Source organism: Crocuta crocuta, unplaced genomic scaffold (assembly GCF_008692635.1).
Source record: "Crocuta crocuta isolate KB4526 unplaced genomic scaffold, BGI_CrCroc_1.0 scaffold751, whole genome shotgun sequence".
Classification (NCBI taxonomy): Eukaryota; Metazoa; Chordata; class Mammalia; order Carnivora; family Hyaenidae; genus Crocuta; species Crocuta crocuta.
In genome coordinates this window covers 558579-586000 of record NW_027530353.1, presented here as the reverse complement: position 1 = coordinate 586000, position 27422 = coordinate 558579, and the positions used below count along the sequence as shown (strand labels likewise).

The following is a 27422-nucleotide window of genomic DNA, read 5'->3' as shown; positions in this document are numbered from 1 at the left end:
TTCCAAACTTTGCAGAATCTAAGACTCATCCAGGTATTAGTAAAAAATATGGGTCCCGGGGCTCCACTTTACATCTACCAAATCAAAATCTATAGATGGTGGGGCTGGGATTCTGCACCTTTTAACAATGCTCGTAAATGGTATGAACTTTGGTAAAGATTGAGAAGCATTGCCCAGTCCACACAGCTCATCTTTCCAGCCGAAGGCCTAATCTCCCACCTGGAGATCACCACATTGTTGTATTATGATCTCTGTAGTGGATGAAATGTGTGACTGGGGAGGTATGACTCTCATGTAACTATTCAGCAACATGGACAGCCACACCTCATTAGAAATACCTCTCAAGCAATTATGGCTATGGTCATCATACTGACTTCATTAAATGCTCAGCTCAGGTAACCATGCACAGGGCAGTGGAGGTCAATAAAAACTTAGAAACCCAGATTCTTTTTTTATGGCAATCCCTAATGCAATATCTACCCAAGACCTTTCCTCTATTTATGAGGAATTAATTCCAAGTAAAAGCCCTGCCCTGTTAACTTAAAAAAGAAATCTATTTTACTTTTATATTTCAAAACTGATGAGCAAACAGACATAAAAATATTTCCCCCTTGTGAACAATTACATACAAACTGAAGAATCACTCACAGACAAATATAGTCCTGGTGAGGTTGTAGTTAATAAAATGGGGGATGATTAGGATAGGAGTGGATTTGGGGGTAATCAGGAATTTGATTTGGGGCATGTTAGTTTGAGAAACCTGTTAAGTAGTCAAATGGAGATTGAGTAGGCAAGCTGGTGTTTCCAGGAGATGCTTGGGCTAGACATATAAGTTTGGGAAGCATCAGGGTAGAGATGTTTTAAGCCTTGAGATGAGATTAGACCATCTAAAGGGTGTGGGTAGCAAGAGAAGAAAAGAAATCCAGTGATAGAAGTCCTGAGAAGTGCAATGTTAAGAAGACAGAAAAAGAGCAGCCAGTGAGATAGGAAGAAACTGGGGGATTGTGGTGTCATGGAAACTATGTAAGAAAATGCTTCAAGGGGTAAGTGACTCACTGAGTCAAATGCTGCTGAGAGTTTATGTAAGATGAAGATCGAGAGTTAACAATGTAGAGAGTATTCGTACTGATGGAGACAGCTTATACAGAGACAGGCCACTGAGCAATGTAAAGGGTATTTGTGACCTTGGTAAGAGTATTTTAGTATAATGTTGGGGCAAAGGCAAGACTAGGGTGGGTTCCAAAGACTATGAGGGGCTAGAGATATAAGCAAAGAACTATAGACAACTCTTGTGAGGTTTCCATAAATGGTGCTAGTTGAAGGGGGTCGTGGGGTCAAAAGGGGGTTTCTTTTTAAGATGAGAGAAATGGTAATGTATTTTTATAGTGATAGGAATGGCCCAGGGGAGAAAGGAAACATTTATAATGCAGGGGTGAGAAGAGAGGGATCTACTGCCCAAGCAGTGGGAATGGCTCATTCTGGCTAATAAAGGGAAAAAGTATATTATAGGGTAATAAACAGGAATTTTTCTAAGTGAAGAAATGGAGAATAAAATAAGTGGGTTGAGGGTACATGTCAGAGAGTGATATAATGATGTGTCATGGTATTTAAACTGGGTATAAATTAGAAGACAAGAGCTGGGTGAGACACAATAGATCGTGCGTTCCAATGGGCTGAAGGTTTGTTGAAACTGAGATACTACAGCCAGTGAGCTAGAAGACAGGAGTTTGTGGTGGAAAGCACAGTTCTTGAATTCAAATTATGGAGAACTTGTAGTTGCTGGTAATGACTAGTTATAGCACTTGGAAGGACCATGGGAATCAACAACTATGAGAGAATGAAAATCCAGATCCTTGGAGGTAAGGACATCAAGAAACTGGAAATTCAAAGAATTGAGAAGATTACCTTTGTGGATATGAAGATCACCAACAATTATAACAGAAGTAGAGATGGACAGGGTGACAGCAAGCTAGGAATGAAATCTTCCCAGAATGAGGTGGGAGAAAGGACTGACTCAAGAGTTTGTAGATGATACTCTTAAGAAGGGTAGCGAGTGGTACTGATTGATGCTCTGAGGTTGAAAGCTGGACAGTGGAGTTTTGAGAAGATGATGGATCGATCTCAAAGCTGCACTGAGGAGGAAGGAGAATACCTACCACATCTCTGGTCCCAGTGTTAGGCAGTGGGATGGAGAAAGAAAAGATTCTCCTGGACAGAGCTACAGGCTAAGCAATGCTGGAGCTGCACAGGAGTGAAGGAAATATTCTGATACAGGAAATCACTGGGAATTTATTGATAACTAACCATGCATTCCAGATCACAGAATGGAAAAATTTCAAGGAAAGGAGGATTAGAGATGGGATCAGAGAAAGGGAAATACAGAACCTCACAGGAATTAGGCAGAAGTTTTCAAAGAATGATTGGGGAGTTACCCTGAAGTAACTAAGGATAAAGGGAAGAGTGATTTTTGCCCTTATTTTTTAGAGTGACAGCAAAGCAATTCTAGATGTGGGAGATAGGCAGCGGTAGGAATTCGGAGACCCTCTTCCTACATTTCTAGTGGTGCTCGAGCTTTTCTCAAACTTCGGTGTGACTGTGAGCCACCCGAGGATCTTGCAAACATGCAGCTTCTGGATCAGGAAGTGAGGGATGAGGATTAGGGCTTTGCATTTCTCACAGGTTTCTTCACAGACACTGGTGCTACTTTGAGGAACAAGGCTCTTGATCAATAATTAAGTGAAGATACAGAGTTTCTTGTGCGTAGCCAGAGAAGAAAGAAGTCCAATGATAGAGCCCTGGGGAACTGCAGTGTTAGGAAGTCAAAGAGAAAGGAGTACCCAGTGCTGTGACACTACATAGATAAAGGCAAGGAAATTTATATATTTCATTTTTCTTCTAGTTATTTAGTACAATATAGATATAGCTCATATAGCCACTATTCAAACCAGCAGAATGTCGAACAAGGGTAGAGGATGGAGAAGAAGTGGGACTTATCAAGAGCCCATTGACTGCTGCAGTGGAAGCACTCATTAGAGTATTTATAATAAAACATATATGGTTATTTGTGTATATCTTGGGGGAGGTGAGAAGTATTTCACTGAGGTTGCTTGAAGATGGACCTTTTAAGATGCATTGGATTTTGGGAGGCTGAGACTATAAATATGCTGGGTATCTTCTTAAAAGATTTACAGATGCTTTGATCCCCCAAGTTTGCTGGCTTTAACATATTGCTTCAAGGGAAATATTATAGTCATATATAGAAATACTGACTACTATGTTTTTTATATCTAGTCACTTAAGTTACTTTTCNTATATAATATATATTATATATATTTTAAAAACAGGCTTTTTAAGAATATGTACATATTCATAAATACATGTTTATATACGTATATACATATATATATATACACACAAACACGTATACACAAAGAATAGGTATTTTGAAAATCAAAGGCAAATCGTGAGGAAAGGCAGGCACAGAGCTGTGACATAAAAACAGAACCAGAAAGAATGTAACAATGTGGAGGAAGAAGGAAATTACTGTACATCTGCACCTGAGCTTGACTTTGGAAAGCAAGAGATGAGTCCTCAAGGAGTTGTGTTGGGGACAGAGAAGGAGGAGTTCTGCCTGGGTAGGAGGCAGGGGGTAGAATAAATCTCCCTGTCAGACACAGGCCACCACTTCTCAGCTCCCGTTAGGGAGCCATATAGGGAGAGCTTAGCCAATATCTGCAGGTCATTGCCTTTAGAAGGAACAGCACAAACTCTTCTAGAAAAAAAGCTACATAGCTCTTTGCCTCCTCCTGTGGGCTGTATGCTTCTTTTGTTAAAGACAGTTTTCTATTAAAGGAAACATATGTCATCTTTTCACAATGTGGTTGAAAGTGGAATTATTTTATTTAATGAAGTTTGAGCTTCAAGAATTAGTGTGTGTATGTGTATGTGTGAATGCACACATTGTATCGCTGCCAGGCTCTTGATCGATAATTAAGTGAAGATAGAGAGTTTCTTGTGTGTAGCCAGAAAAGAAAGAAGTCCAATGATAGAGCCCTGGGGAACTGCAGTGCTAGAAGTCAAAGAGAAAGGGGTACCCAGTGCTGTGACACTATATAGATAAAGGCAAGGAAATTTATATATTTCATTTTTCTTCTAGTTATTTAGTACAATATAGATATAGCTCATATAGCCACTATTCAAACCAGCAGAATGTCGATGTTCTATTGGACTAAGTTAAATTTTTCTGTAGTAATGAAAATTGTACATCCTTTGAAACCCATCATTTAAGAGCCATCTGAATTTCACTTACATAATGCCTCACAGTACAATATTTTTATACTTATCTTAAATTCATTTTAAATCTGTATTTACAATTTCATTTCTTCCTCTCTGTAATGTATGTAGATGAAGACTTTTTTTGAGCTGGAGAGAGAGAGAGAGGGAGAGAAAGAAGGAGGAAGAGAGAGCGAGAGAGCGAGAGAGCAGGAGAGGGGCATAGGGAGAGGGAGACACAGAATCCTAAGCAGGCTCCATGCCCAGCCTGGAGCCCAACATGGGACCCGATCTCCCTAGTGACCATGAGATCATGACCTGAGCTGAAATCAAGAGTTGGCAGCTTAACCAACTGAGCCACCCAGGCACTCTACAGATGAAGACATTTATTGCAGCGTTCAATTTGTTTGCTATTTACTTAATAACCAGGTTCACTTGATGTGGCTTTTCCTAGATAAAAAGGAAATCAAGTATCAATAGTTTTCTTCCACCAATAGGATACAATTACCCTATTGTATTCTAGGTGATGATTTAGTAAAAGAATAATGTCAGAGGAACTGTGTTGGAAGAGCTATATTAAGACTAAAAGTTTTATGCTGAGTTCATACAGAAAGTAGGGATGTCATTAACACGTGCTTAACAATGAGTAGCCGCCCTATTTTCTCACCTTTTCTTTCATTTCATGCTTAAGTAAGCATCAGCATAAATGATATGGATGATAAATGTACTTTATTTCTACAAGATCAAATAAAAAATGTTCAGGTTAGAGAAAGCTAGCTTGCTTTCTTTCTTTTCTTTCTTTCTTTCTTTCTTTCTTTCTTTCTTTCTTTCTTTCTTTCTTTCAGAAACTTTGCAGAAATACATCAGTCACCAAGAATAAAGCTGAATCATGCTTTATATTCTGCATGAACCTCCTCCAAGTTATTCTCATCCAAAATTCTGACATCTTTTGGACAGTACTGCTGAAATGCATGGGAATGACTTTATTGCCCTCATATGGACATCCATTATATCAAAATTATAATGCTATAATATAAAATGTGTTATTTCACATTTGTAATAAAATGGATTAACAATTTAGAATTCATTTCATTTCTCTAAAATGTACAGTCAGAATTTATGAAATGTCACAAGCATGGAAGTTACGGTCTTCATGGTGATTCTTGCTGAAGACTTGTTTGGCATGAATTCTGGAGTGGAATCGTTTGTTTTATTTTTAAATGCCAGATTTCACTAAAGAATTGAAATCATTTGAAAGTGAGAAAATCTTTAGTGAGTTTCCTGGGCCAGAAATCTATAAGTATAATTTTTCTATGTATTAAAAATTCCACTGTATAAAACTGAGAGGTGGTACATAGGTAATAAAACTAACTTCTAATTCAGTAAACCTTTCAGAAACCCAGTTGGCAAAATCAAAGCAACTAACTGCTTACCTTTTAGCGGAAGAAAAGATCTGTCTTCAAATATCAAAGTATCTCATTTTTGGAAGCAGTTTTTAAATTTTCAAAATTGCTTGATTAAATTAAAGTTGTTTTCTTTTAGTCCTGTCACCTGAAAGACAGTAATTTACTTTCTGGACTCTTTTCCTTAAAAATTTGTAATTTAAAAATAAGTGTCAAATTCTTTTCCATTATCTCAATAGCATTCTTAATTACTGGTTATTAGCAAATTATCTCAATTATCAACTTTTTAAAGTATATATAATTTGTTGTTGAGTTAGCTAACATACAGAGTATATACAGTGCGCTCTTGGCTTTGGGAGTAGATTCCCATGATTCATCACTTACGTACAACACCCAATGCTCATTCCAATAAGTGCCCTTGACTGTTATGTGTTAAACCATTCCAAAATTTGGAGGCCTAAACAGCAGCAATTTATTTTTCACAGTTTCATGGGTGACTGGGGCTCAGCTGGGCAGTTCTCCTGAAGAATTATTTAACGTCTCTTATGCATATTCATTCAGCTGAAAGCTTGTGGGGGGCTGGAATACCTCAGGTGACAGCTCATTCTGTAGGACTCCTCTTCATATATTCTCATTTAGTACTTTAGTCTGGGCTTCCTAGCAGACAGAGGGCTGAGCTCCAAGATAAGAGACTAGAAGCTGTGATCCTTTGAAGGCATGGGATTGAAGTCCCAGACCATCATTTCCAATGATTTCCATTGGACGAGGCAAGTCAAAGGACCAGCCCAGATTCAAGGGAAGGAAAATAGTTCCCATCTGTTGATAGGATAAGAGGCATACATGTGCAGGAAGAGAAACACTATCCATTACCTTCTGGTGGTAATAGTTAATTCTCTCTCAGTTGTCAAACATTTACTGAGTTTAGGGAAACAAGATGGAGATACAGTCCATAAGTTGACATGATTCCTATCTTTGAGATAATTACAGTACTGGAGAGAAGATTGGCAATTAAACAAACACGCAGCACAGCACTTTTGTTTCTGGCAACTTGATAGATTGAATAACACAGACAAAACATAAATGTAGAATAAATTTTAATAAATATTTGAATGCATTACCAGGAAACATCAAGTGACATACAGAGGACATTCATTTAAAGCATGTTAAGTGAAAAAAGCAATGGTACAGTATTTATGAAGACATCAAGAGAGGGTATGCATTTTAAATGCTAGCGGCTGGGGTTCGGATATGTATAGGAATAGAAAAGGTAGAAAATGGGAACCCTGATTGCTGTGTAATGGGTCCAAAAATAGCTCTTTCATGTAATGGGTCCAAAATTCCTAGGTGAACAATCCAGTGAAATATGAAAAGTCTAAACCTCAGCAACCTATAAGCATGGAGCCAATATTTGTGAGTAGAGAAAACCAAAGCTGGAAAAATAACACAAAACTGACTATATATAAAATCCTTGGGGCATCAGGCAGAAATTAATACAAATCTTCTCTGTAAGGACATCTTAAATATATAGGGCACAGAGTACTCACAGTAGAAAGTTTCCAAACAAATTGAAATCGCAATAAAAAAAATTAGATGCCATAGATGGTAGTTCCTAAGGCTACTCGCCAACATTTCTGGGTTTTCCACATTTAGATATTCAGTATTAATGCATTTCCCTTTCCTTAGAATATCATGTGACATGCTCTGGCCAATGGAATGTGAGTGTAAATTACATGGTCATTTCTTGCCAGAAGCATTTAAGTGTTTGAGTGCTGTTCTTTATAATTTTCTTTTTCTGCCATGGTGATTAATTGTGGTAGTGTATCATGATAATGAACATGCAATTATGAGCCCTCTTAAAGAGGACACTGCCTTAGAGGGTAATTTGAACCAGCACCACAATAGATATGAATTTTTAAAACACTTAAATTTGGAAATTATTAGTTTCCATGACATAACTTAGCATATCATAATAAACCACACAGGAAATTACCCATAAGCAATAAGCAATCCAAAACATGGCATTTAAAGAAGGTCAAATAAAAGAATCTGACTGAGTCAACTAAGTATAATATTATTTTATTATAAATACAAGTTATTTTTATTTATTTTGAAAAAATTTTTAATGTTTATTCATTTTTGAGAGAGGGACAGAGAGTGAGTTGGGGAGGTGTAGAGAGAGGGAGACACAGAATCCAAAGGAGCCTCCAGGCTCTGAGCTGTCAGCACAGAGCCTGATGCAGGGCCTGAACCCATGAACCATGAGATCAGACACTTAACCGACTGAGCCACCCAGGTGCCCCTACATACAAATTATTTTTAAATACTCATAAATGTAGAAGAAGGAATAGACATTATAATCAATAGAAAGACCCCAAATTTTTGAGAAATAGTAAATAGAATTTCTAAAAATTCAAAAGTGTAGTTACTTAAGTTGAAAACAGACATTCAAACCAAATCACCAGGTATGTCTACAAACAAAATCAAATTACCAATGACCAAGAGTATTGACACAAAATAAAAATAAAACCGCATGTGATTCAGACATTGACCTTATCAAATAAAAACTTTCTAATAACTATGGCCACAATAACTAAGGCCACAGCCTCCTGTCACTGTGGCATGATGGGCATTTTTCTTTTCTCTTTTAAAAAAATTTTTTTAATGTTTTATTTATTTCTGAGAGAGAGAGAGACAGTGTGAACGGGGGAGGGTCAGAGAGAGAGGGAGATACAGAATCTGAAACAGGCTCCAGGCTCTGAGCTAGCTGTCAACACAGAGCCTGACATGGGGCTCAAACCCACGAACCATGAGATCATGACCTGAGCCAAAGTTGGACGCTTAACCGACTGAGCCTCCCAGGCACCCTATGATGGGCATTTTTCAAGACAGCTACAAGTACTCTAGACAAGAGATAGTGAAAACCCTATGTACAGGAAGTAGAAATGTTAGTTGGAATTACCATCAACCAACACCAAGTTCAGTCTCAGTTGCATATAGACAACGTGGAAGGAGGCAGCATGGAGTGGTGTTGCCCCAAGTCACGTAAGTCTTGTGCTTACCAAACTGAAACCATCAACATGGCCTGTAAGGATTCCAATAATGAGCTAAATGAAGATCGCGGTGAAGAAAAACACTGTGCTCATGATGGCGTTTCAAAACCCACCAAACGATCTTCTTCTGAAACTCAATTAAACATTCAGATTCACAAGAATATCATAGGCCAGTCTTGGTAAGATAATCACATAGGAAGATACAGAGCAAGAAACACATCATGCTATCAATGTGAGAGCAGGTATTTTTCTTCTGTGGTATTCTTTGCAGTAGTCCAAAAATCACCTGGCAAATATATTTTTGTTTTCAGGTGCAAAGGGATGAGACACTCATGGTTGAGGAGGGTGAGTCCCTAGCTTGAAAACCTCATGATGCACAGACAACAAAATCTCTCATAATATTTGCAAAGGTATGCTTCTACAGTACCTGCAAGGGAGACACCCAATTACAAGATCATTACACTCAAGGAAACCCAAATATATGGCTTAAAAGGTATTTAAAATTCTCCTAGTTCAGATACATTTTTACAGCAAGGTTTTACCATAAACAGTGTTGTCTAAGAATGAGTTGATATTCTACTTTTATCATGTCTCCAGGAAATCAGATCTAGAAATTTTACTGATGGTCATATTTTTATGCAGAAAGGAGAAGTACATATTAAACTTTATGTTACCCATAATATTCAACTATTCACTATCCCTGGGCCACAAGAAGGGAATAAGGTTGACTCAAAACTGATTAAAAGCTCCAGAATTCAATGAAATCCAAAATAATATTAACAGGGAAACTTAATATATGCAACCCAAAACTGAAGCTACAACTTAAAAAAATTTAATGTTTTATTTATTTCTGAGAGAGAGACAGAGACAGCATGAGCAGGGGAGGTCAGAGAGAGAGGGAGACACAGAATCCGAAGCAGGTTCCAGGCTCTAAGCTAGCTGTCAGCACAGAGCCCAACGTGGGGCTGGAACCCACGAACCGTGAGATCATGACCTGAGCCGAAGTTGGATGCTTAACTGACTGAGCTACCCAGGCACCCCTGAAGCTACAACTTTTAACTGAAATATAGATGCTTAAGTTCCCTAACAAAGGATACATAAATTCCTTTACCAGTAAACTGAAGACAACATTGTTTTCCAAAAGTTGAATTTCCATGACCAATTAAGGAATAGGAGAATGTATTAATGTTAGAAAATCAATGAATATAGTTTATTAAATAGGACAAAAGTGAAAAATGTATAAAAAATTTTTCGTATTCAGTACTCATTCTTAAAAAATAAGTACAAAAATATAGTAAAGACCATATATCTCTTATGAAACAATATATTTTTAAAAGTTTATTTATTTTGAGAAAGATAGCCTGGCAGGTGGTGGAGGAGCAGAGAGAGGGAGACAGAATCCCAAGCAGGCTCCGTGCTATCAGCACAGGGCTCAATCTCACAAACCCATGAGATCATGACCTCAACTGAGATCAAGAGTCGGACTGACAGAGCCACCCAGGTACACCAAGAATATTGACATTATGACATTTTCAACAAAGTCAAATGGTTTTCATTTCCCTGGTTCTTTTATAATTACTGCAGAATTTCTGGAATCAACAAATTAAAAAATAGAAATATGAGTTACAATTATTCCAAAAGGAAGAGATAAATAATATTATTTGGCTCATAGCCAAATTGGCAGTCAAAAGAGAATCAAGTGAAAAACAATAAAAATCAGGGAAATTAGTAAATTTACAAGATTAAACTATCTAGAAATTAGCAACATCAATAATTTTCCTATGTAGAAGATAATCAATCAGAAAATATAAAACAAAACAAGAACTCATTTACAATTGGAATAAAAATACAGAATACTATATAAGTCAGAGAAGAATAACTTATACAAAAATGGTACCCCTCGCTGGACAGCTGAAAGTTTACCTCACAATTATAATGCAAATGAATTCTGACAGGCGGTCTTCCTCAATAGCTTAAATTGGTCCAAATTCCTTTTAGTAGTTTTGACATCTTCTAGAGCCTTAGAGCTTTTTATAGGATCTTCCACATCCATCTAGGAGACAGCAGAAGGAGAATGGAAGATTATAGATTACTTTCATCCACATTCTACTGACCAGAATCCATCTCATCATCCCATCTTACGTCAAGGGAAACTGGGAAATGTAGTCTTCCTCTGTGGCCAGGAAGAAGAAGAAAAACATAGATATCGGTGAGCACCAGTATTCTTTGCCACAAATATCTAGTAAGAATCTTAGAAATGTGTTGACGAATTCAGAAGAAAACTAAGAATCTAATATGTAGATTAAAGAAGGATTAAGTGATGAGAAGTGCCATTATTTTGAAGGAGAAAACCTAATATTGTAAAGACTTTTTTCCTTACTAATACAAAATTTTAATACAACTCTTGTGAAACTATCAATGAAAAATTGTCTGAAAATTAAAAAAATAAGTTATCCTAAAGTTCACTTACAAAAATGCTTTGGAAAGATAAGCAGAGATACTTTAAAAAAAAAAAGGAGAATAAGGGCATATTTCACTTTTCAAGCAAAAAGAGTAAACATAATTAAACATGATGTGACTTCCTAGATATTTACAGTGCATGAGTAGGATTAGTGGAACTACATGTATGGCATGAAAACTGATTCTAATACTAGGTGACAAATATAGCGTAACAAAGAGTAAGAAAAGGACTATTCATTTAATAATTATTAAATTTTAAATAATTAAATAATTATTAAATTTTATGATATTGTTTAAAAAGTATGTGTTTTTTTCTCACCACATACATAAACATAAATCCAGATATCTTAAAGCAGATATGAACAACGCACAACCCAAGGTCCAAATCTAGCCCATCTCCTGATTTTGTAAGTAAGCTTTTATTTGTTCATGGCTTTGCCCATTTGTGCATATAATGCCAATGGCTGCTTTTCCAGGCAGAATTGTCACAGACACCCTATTGCTTACAAAGACTAAAATAATTACTATCTAGCCCATTAAGGAAAATGGTTTGCTGAACGCTGAACTAAAGCAATTAAAATAATTGAAGAAAATGTAGGTGAATGCTTATTTGATTTGGAATAGGAGTTTCTTAATGAAACATCTAAGTAAGATACCACAAAATGCAGTGTGGTGTATACTGGAAATACTAATTTATTCAACAAATAAACTATGTTGTTCTAAGTGAAAGGAAAAACTGAGAAACTTGTTTGCAAAGATGGTTACAATAATTTCTCTCATGCTATACTCATGCCTCCATGACTTTGCTGTCCCTCCCATCAAAAGGTGGAATCTAGGGGCGCCTAGGTGGCTCAGTCGGTTAAGCATCTGACTTCAGCTCAGGTCATGATCACACGATTCGTGAGTTTGAGCCCCTCATTGGGCTCTGTGCTGATAGCTAGCTCAGAGCCTGGAGCCTGTCCTCGGAATCTGCATCTCCGTCTCTCTCTGACCCTTCCCTGCTCATGCTGTCTCTCTCTCTCAAAAATAAATAAAACCTTAAAAAATGTTTTAAAAAGTGGAATCTATTTCTCCCCCCTTGAATCCAGGTCGGCTCTATGACTTCATTTGAACAAGAAAATATGGTGAAGTATGTTTTGTCACTTCTGAACCTGGATCTCAAGAGGCTGTGGGACTTCTACTCCAGCAGTGGAATACCCGGAATATTGTCCCTTACTCACAAGTCCCGGCCAGCAACTTGAGAGATCTCATGAAGAGAGAAGTCCAGCTGTCTCAGACATTGGACCATCTTTACTGAGGCCCTCAGTGTGAGTGAGGTTATCTGGGACCAGTCCACTCCCAGCTGACCTCCAACTGACTACAAAGGACGAGTAAGTCCAGCCCTAGCTGAGCACACCCCACACCCAAATTACTAATCTATAGGGCTGTAAGGAAATAGATAGTGCTCCTTTAAGTCCCCAGATGTTGGGGATGATTTATTTACAGATAACAGGCACAACATAGTTGTGAAGCAAAGGACCAGTCTTAGCAAAGAATAATCAACACATCAATAAGTAGGTTCTTTTTTTTCTTTGATATACTTGCTTCTGATTTTCACCTAGTATTTCTAGTTTGGGTCTAGAAGATAGGCCCTCAAATTGCTTATCTCTCTTCCATCCGCTTAATTAGTGTAATAGTGGTTGTTGGGGGCAGTTTAACATTATTCATTAAATTTAGTTTGATGTGTAGAGACTTTGTTGGTTACAGTTTCCCAATCTGTTATTGAATTCTTTCCTCTCGTGTACTTTTGCTTGTTACACAGAAGTATAGCACAGTAAAGTGCACGTACCTTAGGAGTACAGTTTGATGAATTTGTACACATACATTCATCCATGTAAACACCACCTAGATCAAGATGTAGAACTTTTCCCCCATAGCACCTCTTTTCTTCAGAAACATCTTTTTCTCTGCATGCTGAGTATATAGATCATGCCTGCTTTTTGATGTTGCACAGTTTCTCATATGATCTGCACTGTGTGTATGTGTTTACCTGTGTCTTTTCTTTGTAATTATCTGTGTTAATCTGGGTTCTCCAGAGAAACAGAAGCAATAAGAGACATGTATTCTAATATATATATCTCTACTTTCACCTCCACCTCCATATGTATGTATGTATGTATGTATGTATCCATCCATCCATCCATCCATCCACCCATCCACCTATCCATCCATCCATCCATCCATCCATCCATCCATCCATCCATCCATCCATGCAGGGAAGGAGAGAGATTTACTATAAGTAACTGGCTTACCTGATGACTATGTAGGCTGAGAGTCCCAAGCTGGGCCCTGGAGTGGTACCTGGATGGTATAGTCCCAGTCCCAGTCCAAAGGTCTGAGAACCAGGAGAGACTATATAAATTTTAATCTGAGTATGAGTCTGAAGGGAGAAAACAACAGATGTCTGAGCTCAAAGACAGGTAGGTGGAAAGAGAATTTGTTCTTCCTCAGTCTTCTATTCAGGCCTTCAGTGGATTGAATGAAACCCAGCTAGGTTAGGAGGCTGGGATGGCGCATCTGTTTTACTCAAGGCAGCCAAATTCACATGTTAATTTCATCCAGTAACTCGCTCACAGGCACACCTGGAAATAAGAATTAACCAAATATCTGGATACTCTATAGCCCAGAGCAGAACAGGTTGAGCATGGGACATGCACTCCAAACATCAGACCACAAACAACACTGTCAAAGAATTAATGAAGGCAAGTCACTGAAAGAGTTGGTGGAAATCTGACTGTAGAGCTATTAGAAGGTACACCTTTTCCTGATACAACCCAAGCTTCTTAAATGTATTAAAATATCCCTATTTGGGTAGAGGATGAAACCACATAGTATAATTCTGGCCATATTGTGAAAACAGTAGGCCAGAAACATACAAATGAAATGATTGGATCATGATTTGGGGCACAGAACATTGTAAAACCAATTTAAGGTTGGGAAGACTTTCTAGAATAAATATCAAGTGTATCCCTCATGTAAGTCATGGTACCTTAGATTAATTATATTTTGTATTGACCATATTGTGTTATTAAAACTCCATATTTATGGTTATTTCACAGAATCTCTCTTATAAATTTTTCTCACTTTGAATGCAGCTGTACATCTTTTGACAAAATAGCTCATATTTATATATTTTTTCATCTTAACTGAATTGCTCTGGCATTATTGTGGAAAAATATTGATTTGAGGGTCTTATTAACTGTCTATTATTGTTTATTAGGTAATGCTCCATCATCTTTGCCTTGGTTGATAAATATCTGCTCTCATGCTTGTTCCGTGTGATTTACTTCTCTCTCTCAGTGAGGCTGGCGGCACATAATTAGTGTTTTATATAATAAGAACTTTCCTCCATAGAATTCAGGAGAGTTTCACTTGGTGCCGGTGAAATTCTGACTTATTTTTTGCTACTATTTTCTGAAGGATTGGGTTATTTGAAGAGATCGTAAATCTTATATCCAGTGACCTCTGAATGAACTTGAAGGTCTTTCATATTCCCTGGTCCCACTGACGGTGTCACAGCTTGTGCAGAGCACAGAGGCTGAGGTGCCCACTGATTAGAACTCAGAGGTAGTGCCTCAGAGACCTTGGCACCAAGCCATATCAGCCAGGAAGAGGGGACACTTTTCTAATCCATCAACCCAAAAAGGCCACCTGTGTGCTTTTAAGAGTTGCATAATCTGGCCTCATTGTTTTAAGATAGGATTTTTTAATTCAACCAGTAAAGTTATATGACATAATGACAAAAACATGGAGTTTAGGGGTGCCTGGGTGTCTCAGTCGGTTAAGCATACAACTTCTTGGTTTCGGCTCAGGTCATGATCTCCTGGTTTTGTGAGTTCAAACCCTGCATCAGGCTCTGCACTGGCAGTACAGAGCCTGCTTGGGATTCTCTCTCTCTCTCTCTCTCTCTCTGCTCCTCCCCACCACAGTGCTGTCTCCATCTCTCTCAAAATAAATAAATAAACTTAAAAAAAAAAACATGGAGTTTAGAAGGAAAAGCATGCATTTTTCAATTTTGGTTTTACTGTTTGTCACCATTTTTGTCCCCAGCTGGACCCCAGAATTTACTGCTCACCTGCTTGTCCCCAACAGCCTTTGTCCAGCATTTTCCCTTAAACTCTTATTTCCAGTTTCTTAGGCAAAAGATGTGAGGGGCGAAACATCCCATGATGGGAACTGAAAGTACTCCTCAAGCTATAGCAGCAGCCTGGATGAAGAGCTCTGGGAGCCCAGACCACCCAGACCAGTTTGACCTTAACCCCTGACTCCCACCTGTACAGATGACCCACGGAGTGACCAACAGTTACCTCCTTATAATACTAAATCTCTGGGGCCCAAGGAAGAGCACAGGCCTCAATTCCATAGCATACAATATATGTGTAGACGTGTGTCATTAAGGCACATGTGATTAGGACCTTATACCAGCCTCTACATAAGACGACAAGGCTCCCCTTTCCAAATATCCATCCTAACCCTAAATAAAAGGAACCCAGCCACCCCTGCTCAGGGAGTCACAGCTTTGGAAGTCATTCCCCATGATCTCCTTATTTACTGCAAATAAAGTTTATTTATTTCTACTTTACTTTTACTTTTATTTTTACTGTGTGTGGTGGCAACTCTACCTTGTGTGGTTTTAATCTGTGACCCACTAAGGGACAAACTCACAGTTCGGTTACAATTTGACTTTTGTTAAGTTGGGAAACATCTACGAATCACTTTTTACACATTTTTTTTTTCTTTTTGAAATAATACACTTTTGGGGCACACTTGAGTGGCTCAGTTGGTTAAGTGTCTGACTTCAGCTCAGGTCATGATCTCATGGTTCATGAGTTCAAGCCCCATGTGGGGCTCTGTGCTGACAGCTCAGAGCCTGGAGCCTGTTTCAGATTCTGTGTCTCCTTCTCTCTCTGCTCCTCCCCCACTCATGCTCTGTCTATCTCTCTCAAAAATAAATTAACATTAAAAATTAAAAAAAAAAGAATGTGCCATAGTTTATTTCATTAATCACCTATTGTTTCACATATATGCAAATATATATATACATTTGAGACTTTGGCTGGCTAAAGATATTTTTCCAAATCACCTTCTCCAAATTTCTGTCCATAGCTCATATATAATACGAAATATCTATTCTGCATTTTACCATCCTTTAAAGAATGTATGTCTTTTTGAGAGATAAAAAATGACTTTCTCTGGTTGTTATAATTTGCTTTTCATTGATTTGTTTTAAAATTAAGCTTGTTTTCATTTGTCTGCTTGCACTTATATTTCTTATTTTGTGAATTTCACGATTGTGACTTTTCCTTATATTTCTATTCCTAAAAATATTTATCTTATTGTTTTGTAAGAGTTCTTTATATATTAAATTTTTAATGTTTATTGTTGGGCAAGAGAGAGAGAGACCACATGCAGGGGAGAGGCAGAGAGAGGTGGGGACAGAAGATCTGAAGCATGCTCCTTGCTGACAGCAGCGAGCCCGATGTGGGGCTCAAACCCATGAATGGAACTATGAGATCATGACCTGAGCCAAACCCAAGAGCTCAACCAATTGAGCCACCCAAGCACCCCTAGTTCTTTACATATTAAAGTTCACCTTTTCTATGTCTTATGTGTGTTTTAGGGAATTCAAAACCAAAAATTAGAGGAGACTGCCTTCTCTTAATTTATGCATTGATTCCTTGTAACAGAGAGAATTCAAGAGGGTGACATTAGTCAGAGGAGTCTTTTTTTTTTTTTTAAGTCCTCTTTATATCTCTGGACAAATAGTCCTAATGATTGGGTGAACTCTGCATTGGATTTACAGCTAGCTTTTGGCAAAGTGTATATCTTTAATCTGTTTCCTAGATCTTTGCAGAATTGGACGCTACCTCTGTTTTAGGAGATGGGGACCAAATGAGATTAGTCCATTGTAGCCCTTCATGTCACTGCTTTTTCCTTGGGTGAAGGACCCACATCCCTCTTTAATGTGTGGGATAATTGTCAGGGATGCATCCAATTACAGCTTTTCCTTTCTCATAGTGGGTACAAAGCTGCACTTGATACTCTAATAAAAACATTTTAGTGGCTCATGACTGAGAACATTTTCATGATACAGGGCAAGCCATAATTATTTTTATCTCATTATTTTCCTCTCTCCATCTGTAATAACTTATATACAAGACTTTGTGGTGCAATAATCCTCCAGTGTCAGTTTCCTAAGGTATTTTTCCTGGATGAAGACAGAACATTTATTTCATGTGGCAAATGGCCAAAAATCGTTCATCCTAAGGCAAGATTTCTCCAGGTCCCTTGGCACAGTAAGTTACAAGGAATTTTTTCCAATGTACAATTTGCCTCCTAAATTTGTTTACACTGTATTTTTCTAAAACTCAGTTTTTAATATTTTCAAACATCTAGAAGCATTGAACTTACACAATGAGTACTCATAAAGTCTTTACCTCTTTACACTAATTGTGAACAATTATCCCTATTTGTTTGTGTTCTCTACATATTTTCCAAAACCACTGGAAAGCAAATTATTGAAGTCATGATACATCACCCCTAAATATTTCCATACATATTTGTAAGAATATTGAGTTATCCACATAATTATACTGCCAACTTAATAAAATTAGCAATTATATATCACCCAATATCCAGTTCAGATGATGTATTTTTTACATATATACATTCCAGTTTTAAATAATCAAAATATCAATATTTTCTTTTGAGCTTTTTTCCTCTGATAATATGCTTTAAAATATCTTCCCTACCTTAAAAATATATTGTTATACATATCTTATATAAGTATACATATTCTTGTTATTCTTGTTATACATATTCTTGTCCTTGTGTGATTTTTTAAAATTTGAATTTCTAATTTGGATTTCTAGAATTCAGTTGGATTAACTTGCTTCTAAAGTAAAAATCAAGTTTTATTTTTTCCATAATGTTAGATTATCTTAGCACAATTGATCAGTCCATATTTCCCCAAGTGATTAAGAGTGACACCTTTAATATTTGCAAATGACATACCTGATAAAGGGTTAGTATCCAAAATACATAAAAAAAACATAGACAATTCAACACCAAAAGACAAATAATCCAATTAAAAAATGAGCAGAAGGCATAAACAGACATTTCTACAAAGGGGAACTTTGTGGAAATGGCCAACAGATGGCCAACAGACACATTAAAAGATACTTAACCTCACTAATCATAAGAGAAATGCAAATCAAAACTACAAATGAGATATCTCACACCTGTCAGAATGGCTAAAGTCAACAACTCAAGAAAGAACAAGTGTTGGTGAGCATGTGGAAGAAAGGGAACCCTCTTGCACTGTTGGTGGGAATGCACACTGGAGCAGCCACTTTGGAAAACAGTATGGAAGTTTGTCAAAAAGTTAAAATAAGTCTATTCTACAATCCAGCTATTGCACTTGTAGGTATTTACACCAAAAATATAAAAACACTAATTTAAAGGGATACATGCATCCCTTGTTTATTGCAGCCTTATTTACAATACCCAAATTATGGAAGCGGCCCAAATGTCTAGATAGATATATATACACAATGGAATAAAAAGAATGAAATTCTGCATGAATGAGCTAGAGAGTAGTAATGCTAACCATAATATGTCAGTTAGTGAAAGTTAAATACCATATGGTTTTAATCATATGTAGAAGTTAAGAAACAACAACAACAACAACAAATGAGCAAAAGGAAGAACAATAGAGAAAAACAAAGAAACAGACTCTTAACTATAGACAACAGACTGATGGTTATCAGAGGGAGAACGGGTGGGAGATTGGTAAAATAGATGATGAAGACTGAGGAGTGCACTTGTGATGAGCACAGGGTGATGTATAGAAGTTTGAATCACAGTATTGTACACCTGAAACTATTATAACACTGTATGTTAACTATACTAGACTTTAAAATAAAATTAAAGAAGGAATTAAGATGGCGGAATAGAAGGGGAACCCTATGCTTGCCTCATCCCTCCAACACAGCTAGATAAATATCAAATCATTCTGAACACTCAAGAAATCGAGAGAAGACTGACAAACTGCACAACTAAAGGGAGAGAAGGGACCACACTGTGAGAGGTGTGAGGTTCAGAGACGTGATCTGGGGGAGAAAAGAATCACAGGTGTTGTGGAGGGGATGAAGCCTTGATCATGGAGAGAGGACAGAGAGGGAGACAGAGAGAGAGAGAGAGCTCAGCATACAAGGATTCACACAAGAAAAACACTTCCCCAAAACCAATGACTGGGAAAATGAAAGGGGCTGCTTATTGGGAGTTTTTACACCAGCGGAACTAAAAAAACTCATTTTAGAAACTGATGCCGTGGCTGATGTGGAACTCAGTGGGCACAGTGGCGTTCCTGTGGAGAAGGAGGGAAAAGGCCCAGGAGCTGGGACCTCAGGCCCAGATGGCATGATCTGAGGATCACATCTAGGATGACTGGAAAAGACGTCTCCCCCCTTCTTGAAGAGCATCTGAGAGAGGTGGCACCGCCTCTCAGGGACCCAAAGAGCCAGCGAGCACCATTGTGCTTCCCTGTTCTTGAGCACAGGGACAAAAACACTGGGTTTTTGCTGGGCTTTACTCTAAACTCCAAGCCCCTGTGCATTTCTGTGACTACCCTTTGGGACACAACAGTCCAGGCCCAGTGTGGCGAGACCCTCTCCCAGAGGATCAGCGCAGGTCCCTAAAAGTCAGAGGTTTGAAACTCAAGTGCACTGCATTACCAGGTGGTCGGACAGCCTGGGCACAGACAGATAAAGACAGGGATCTGAGGGACCCCTGCAGCACACAAGGGGGAGATGGTTCACTCTTCTCTGAGTGTTTCCTGGAGAATGGTGGGTGCAAATTCCCCTCTTCAGCAAGAGGGAGAGGGAGGATTCCATTTTTCTCCCCCATCCATCAGCATGGACTTCAGTGAACAGCACAGCACCAACAATGGAGGTCTGAGCCACTTACACCAAGCCCTACATCCTGTGCTCTGAGGTGCTTCTTTTTATTTCTTTCTTCCAATATTTTATTTAAATTCAAGTTAGTTAACATATAGGGTAATATTAATTTTAGGAGTAGAAGTTAGTGATCCATCACTTGCACTGTTATAATAGTCAGTGCTCATCACAATCAGTGCCCTCCTTACTACCCATCACCCATTTACCCATCCTCCAACCCACCTCCCCTCCAAAAATCTTTAGTTTCTTCTCTATAGTTAAGAATCTCTTATGATTTTCCTCTTATCTTATTTTCCCTTCCCATTCTCTATGTTCATCTGATTCATCTGAGTGAATTTATATGGTACTTGTCTTTCTCTGACTTATTTCACTTAGCATAACACACTCTAGTTCCATCCATGTATTACAGATAGCAAGATTTAATTCATTTTGATGGCTGAGTAATATTCCATTGTATGCGTGCGCGCGCGCGCACACGCACACACACACACACCTTCTTTATCCATTTATCAATGAGTGGACATTTGGGCTCCTTCTGTAATTTGACTACTGTTGATAGTGCTGCTATAAACATTGGGGTGCATGTGCCTGTTCTAATCAGTATTTTTATATTCTTTGAGTAAGTGCCTACTAGTGCTATTGCTGGGTTGTAAGGATAATTCTATTTTTAATTTTTGGAGTAAACTACACACTGTTTTTCCAGAGTGGCTTCACCAATTTTCATTCCCACTAAATCCTTTGCATCCTCACCAACATCTGTTGTTTTCTGAGTTGTTAATTTTAGCCATTCTGACAGGAGTGAGGTGGATCTCATTGTATTTCCCTGATGATGAGTGATATTGAGCATCTTTCATGTGACTGTTAGCCATCTGCATGTCTTCTTTGGATCAATGTCTGTTCATGTCTTCTGCCCATTTCTTTACAGGATTATTTATTTTGGGGTGTTGAATTTCATAAATTCTTTATAGAGTTTGGATATTAGCCCTTTATCCAATGTGTCATTTGCAAATATGTTCTCCCAATCTGAAGGTTGTCTTTTAGTTTTGTTGATTGTTTCCTTTACTGTGAAGAAGATTTTAATCTTGATGAAGTCCCACTAGTTCATTTTTGCTTTCATTTCTCTTGCCTCCAGAGACATGTCTAGTAAGAAGTTTCTGTGGCTGAGATCAAAGCGGTTGCTGCCTATGTCTTCTGATAGGATTTTGATGGTTTCCTGTCTCACATTTAGATCTTTCATCCATTTTGAATTTATTTTTGTGTACAGTGTAAGAAAGTGGTACAGTTTCATTCTTTATGTCACTGTCCCAACACCATTTGTTGAAGAGACTATCTTTTTTCCAGAGGATATACACTGGATATTCTTTCTTACTTTATCAAAGATGAGTTGACCATAAAGTTATGGGTCCATTTCTGGGTTTTCTATTCTTTTCCATTGACATATGTGTCTGTGTTTGTGCCAGTACCATACTGTCTTGATGATTACAACTTTGTAATACATCTTGAAGTCCACAAATGCAATGCTTTCTACTTTTATTTTCTTTTTCAGAATTGCTTTGGCTATTCATGGACTTTTGTGGTTCCACACAAATTTTAGGATTGTTTGTTCTAGATCTGTGAAAAACTCTAGAGGCATTTTGATAGGGATTGCCTTGAATGTATAGATTGTTTTGGAGTGTAGACATTTAAACAATATTTGTTCTTCCACTCCATGAACCTGAAATATTTTTCCATTTCTCTGTGTCTTCTTCCATTTCTTTCATGATTATTCTGTAGTTTTCATAGTATAGATTTTTGCCTCTTTGGTTATATTTATTTGTAGGTATCTTATGCGTTTTGGTACAGTTGTAAATGGGATCTATTCCTTGATTTCTCTTTCTGCTGCTTCATTATTGGTATATAGAAATGCAACAGATTTCTTTACTTTGATATTATATCCTGTGACTTTGCTGAATTCATGTATCAGTTCTAGCAATTCTTTTGGTTGAGTCTTTTGGGGTTTTCTACATACACTATATATGGCTTGTGTGAATAGTAAAGTTTGACTTCTTCCCTGCCAATTTTGATGCTTTTATTTCTTTTTGTTCTCTGACTGCTGAGGCTAGAAGTCCTAGTACTTTGTTAAATAACAATTGGTGAGAGTGGAAATCTCTATCTTGTTCCTAACCTTAGGGCAGAATCTGTCAGTTTTTCCCCATTGAGGATGATATTAGCTGTGGACCTTATTATATTGAAGTATGTTCCTGCTATCCCCACTTTCTTGAGAGTTTTTATAAAAAATGGATGCTGTTTTTGCCAAATGTTTTTCTGTATCTTTTGAGACTATCATATGGATCTTTTCCTTTCTCTTATTAATGTGGTGTATCACATTGATTTGTGAATAATTGAACTATCCCTGAAGTCCAGGAATAAATCCCACTTGATTGTGATGGATAATTCTTTTAATGTACTGTTGGATTTGCTAGTGTCTTGTTGAGAATATTTATATCTATGTTCATCAGGGATATTGGCCAGTAATTTTCCTTTTTAGGAAAATTTGTTGATAGTGTTTTTAGTGGGGTCTCTGGTTTTGGAATCAAGCTAAAGCTGGCTTCATGGAATGAGTTTGGAAGTTTTCCATTCCTTTTTATTTTTTTTTGGAGCAGTTTCAGAAGAATAGGTTTTAATTCTTCTTTAAATGTTTGGTCGAATTCCCCTGAGAAGACATCCCTCCCCGGACTCTTTGTTGGGAGACTTTTGATTACGGATTCAATTTTTTGCTGGTTGTGAGTCTGTTCAAATTTTGTATTTCAACCTGTTTCAGTTTTAGTAGTTTATATGTTTCTAGGAATTTATCCATTTCTTCCAGATTGCTAAACCTGTTGGGATTTAATTTTTCATAGTATTCTCTTATAATTGTTTGTATTTCTATGGTTTTTGTTGTGATCTGTCCCCTTTTATTCATTATTTTATTTATTTGGGTCCTTTCTCTTTGCCTTTTGATAAGTCTGGCTAGGATTAGTTTTTGTTGTTGTTGTTGTTAATTATCTCAAAGAACCAGCTCCTAGTTTTGTGGATCACTTCTAGTGTTTTTTTTTTATTCTTATATCATTTATGTCTGCCCTAATCTTTATTATTTTTCTTCTGCTGATTTTGGGCTTTATTTGCTCTTCTTTTTCCAGTTACTTTAGATGTAAGTTTGGGTTGTATATTTGAGATTTTTCTTCCTTGTTGAACAAGGCCTCTATTGCTCTATACTTTTCTCTTATGACAGCCTTTGCTGCATCCAAAACGTTTTGGACTGTCGTATTTTCATTTTTATTTGCTTTCATATAAAGCAAATTTTCATTTGCTTTATATGGAAATTTAAGCATAAATTTTTTTCTCTTTTTTTTAATTTCTCCTTTTAATTCCCTGGTTAACCCATACATTAGTTAGTAGGATGTTATTTAACCTCCAAGATTTTGTGGTGTTTCTACATTTTTTTTTTCCTGTGGCTGACTTCAAATTTCATAGTATTATGGTTGGAAAATATGCATGGTGTAATCTCAATCTTGTACTTGTTCAGAGCTGATTTCTGACCCAGTATGTTATTTATTCTGAAGAATGTTCTATGTGCACTTGAAAGGAATGTAATTTCTGCTGCTTTAGGATAACATACTCTGAATATATCTGTTAAGTCCATCTGTTCCATTGTGTGATTCAAAGCCATTGTTTCCTTGTTGACTTTATGCTTAGATGATCTGTCTTTCTTGCTGTAAGTGATATGTTAAAGCCCCCTACTATTATTGTATTATTATCAATGAATTTCTCTCAGATGGTTATTAATTGATTTTATATATTTGGCTTTCTCCAAGTTGGGGGCATAAATACTTGTAATTGTTAGAGCTTCTTGTTGGATATACACCTTTATTATGATATCCTGCCCTTCTTCATGTCTTATTACAGTCATTGGTTTAAAATCTAGTTTGTCTGGGAGCACCTGGGTGGCTCAGTCAGTTAAGCATCTGACTCTCAGTTTTGGTTCAGGTCATGATCTCATGGTTAGTGAGTTTGAGCCCCACATTAGGCTCAGTGCTGCTGGTGTGGAGCCTGTTTAGAATTCCCTCTCTATCCCTCTCTCTCTGCTCCTCCCCTGCACAGGTACACTCTCTTTCTCTCAAAAATAAATGAATTTTTAAAAATAATAAAATTTAGTTTGTCTGATATAAGTATGGCTATTCTGGCTTTCTTTTGATGTTCATTAGCATGATAAATGGTTTTCCATCTCCTTACTTTCAATCTGGAGGTGTCTTTTGGTCTAAAATGAGTCTTGTAAGCAGCATATTAATGGATCCTGTTTTTAAATCAATTTTTGGTACCCTATGTCTTTTGATTGGAGCAAGTGGTTTATTAAATTCAGCATGATTATTATAGGTATGGAGTTAGTGAGATTTTTCCTGTAGATTGTCACTGTTCCTTTCTAGTCTTTGTTACTTTTGGTCTCTCTTTCCTCCTTAAATGGTCTCCTGTAAAAATTCTTGCAGAGCTGGTTTAGTGCTCAGAAACTCCTTTAGTTTTTGCTTGTCTTGGAAACTTTTTTTATCTCATTGTATTCTGAATGACAGCCTTGCTGGATAAAGTATTCTTAGCTGCATATTTTTTCCTGTTTAGCATGTTGAATATATCATGCCACTCCCTTCTGGCCTGCCAAATTTTTGTGGATAGATCTGCTGTTACCTTATGTATCTACTCGTGTAGATTAAGAATATTTTGTCCCTATCTACTTTCAGAATTCTCTCTTTATCTTTGTATTTGGTACATTTCACTATGATAGGTCTTGGTGTTTTTGTTGATTTTGAGGGAGTTCTCTGTGCCTCTTAAACTTGAATGACTGTTTCATTCCCCAGGTTAGGAGAGTTCTCAGTTATAATTTCTTCAAATAAACCTTCTGCCTGTTTTCCCCACTCTACTTCTTGTGGGACTCCTATGATATGGATATTATTGTGCTTTATGGAATCACTGAGTTCCCTAAGTCTATATTCATGATCTAGTAGTTTTCTTTTCCTCTTCTTTTCAGCGTCATTATTTTCCATAATTTTATCTTCTATTTAATCTATTTATTCCTCTGTTTCTTCCATCCTCATTGTGATTATATCCAGTCATTTTTGCATCTCAGTTACGACATTTTTAAATTTCAGCCTAACTAGTTTTTAGGTCTTGGAGCTCTGTAGCAAGGGTTTCTCCGGTGTCTCCCAAGGTTTTTTCAGCCCAGATAATGTCTTTTAATTGTTGTTCTAAATTCTTGATCAGATATACTATTTATATCTGTTTTGAGCAAAAGCCTGGCTGTGGTTTCTTCTTGATCTTTCTCTCGGGAAGAATTCCTCTGTCTGGTCATTTTGTCAGGTTTCTCTCTTTTGAATGTTATAAAAGCTGTTATTTTTCCTATTCCTGAAGTATTCCTATATTAAGAAGGGGTTATACACTGTCTAAGGCCTGGGGCTTCAGGAAGTGTTTCTGGTGTATGCTGTGTTCACTCTGCTGTTGTGATTTGACTGTTCTTTCCCTCTGATCTTTCCTTTGCAGAGTTCCTCCTTGCTTGCAGTAGGGAGTGTTTGGACCTTTAACTAGGTGTGTTTTGGCTTGTTTGTAAAAATTAACACCCCTCCCCCACAAAGCCTGACCCAAAGAAAGAGAAAAGGAAAAGAAACAACAATAAAAAAAAACCCAAACAAGCAGAAAAACAGTTTCCACCACAATTGCAACTGATGCTTTGGAGCATTCTATGATCAGTAGACTTGGTGCACTTGGGGGGAAGGGACTGAGTTGGTCCTCCGGAGGAGAGGCCCACTGTGCTGGCTCACAGTCAGACCTGACCTACTAAAGATGTCCCTGCAGGGTGCAGTGGGGTGGGATTTGGTGTTAGCAGCTCCAGCCTCCACTCGGTGGGGGAAGGAGGGCTCTGTGTTGCTCACTGAATTCCTACTGAGATGGTGGTTGGGGAAAGATGGCATAACCCACTTTCTTCTTTCTTGGCAGGGGAACTTTCACACACTGCTTTTCAAGTAGCCCTTATAGACAAGCTAACACTCTCCCCTCCTGTGTCCCAGGCTTCTGTCTGATCCCTGCCCTCAATCTTTCTGTGCCCTCGTCATCAACAAGCCTGATACCACATGCTCCTGTGTTTTATCTCTGTCACACAACTGGAATTCAAAGCTCCAAATATTAAAAGACCTGGGAAGACACAGACCCACTCCACTCCCCTCCTATGGAGGAGACCCTTGCAGGGCTGTGTCTGGCACCGTTCTGTCCCAGAAAAGCATTTTCATGGCCGTGAAGGTGCCTGGAGTTTATGATAAAGCATAGCAAAAAGCTGTGACTGTTTTATCCTGCTTTTGTGCGTGCCTCTGTCTCCTGCCATCAAATGGCCTCTCAAAGGTGCCATGCAGGCCTTTTATCCTTGGAGGGGCAATATATATTCTTCCAAGAAGGGAAACATTCTCTCCCAATGCAACCCAGGGGATAACCACTCCATATTGTCTGCTCCTGGGCCTCCCCTCCTGCTCCCCAGGAGCACCACTGCTCACCCAGATCAATTCCAGCAAATGGCACAGATTTTCAAAAACTCAGAATTTTATCACCACCATTTGCAAAAACTTGTGATTATCAGTTCCTCCAGATTTCCCCATCAATAGTTTTGGGGGAGTGCTTTTCTTGCATGATTCCAAAGCACTGTTTTCTCTCCCCATCTCTGTTTCTCTTCTCTGCCAAAAGGATCTTTTCCCTCTGCAGCACCACAGCTTTTCTCTTCCCCAATTCACCTCTCTGCACTGTGCACCTGCCACATTCTCTCCCTCAAATTATGCAATATTCTCTTAATCCTCAAAACAATTTCCTAAGTGTTCAAAACAATTTGATATTGATTTGGCTGTGCTCAAGGGACAAGACAAGCCCAAGGTCCCCCTTCTACTCCACCATCTTGATTCCTCTTCTCTTCAGGTGCTTCTTTACTAGGGCAAGTGTGCATGAAACCAGAGCAGGAGGCCCCTGCTGCAGAAAATCAGCACAAACCCCCTGTATGCACCAAGCCTACTGAGCTTCGAGTTTTGCGAAGCTTCAGCTCTAGTGGAAATGTGTCAGGACTCTTTTAACAAGCAGACCAGAGCACACCTAGTTAAAATTCACCACACACTAGACAAGGTCCAAACATTGCCCGCTGCAGGCAAGGAGAAAACCTGCAGAGGACTGACCTGAGGGAAAGAGAAGCCAAAACACAGTAGCAG

The 27422-nt window shown here is 37.9% G+C and overlaps 1 pseudogene; it reads left to right on the top strand.

Annotated features, from left to right (window-relative positions):
• The first annotated feature begins 1813 nt into the window (after nt 1-1813).
• The window catches only part of LOC144233024 (acyl-coenzyme A thioesterase THEM4 pseudogene), a 48212-nt pseudogene continuing 22603 nt past the window's right edge, over nt 1814-27422 (top strand).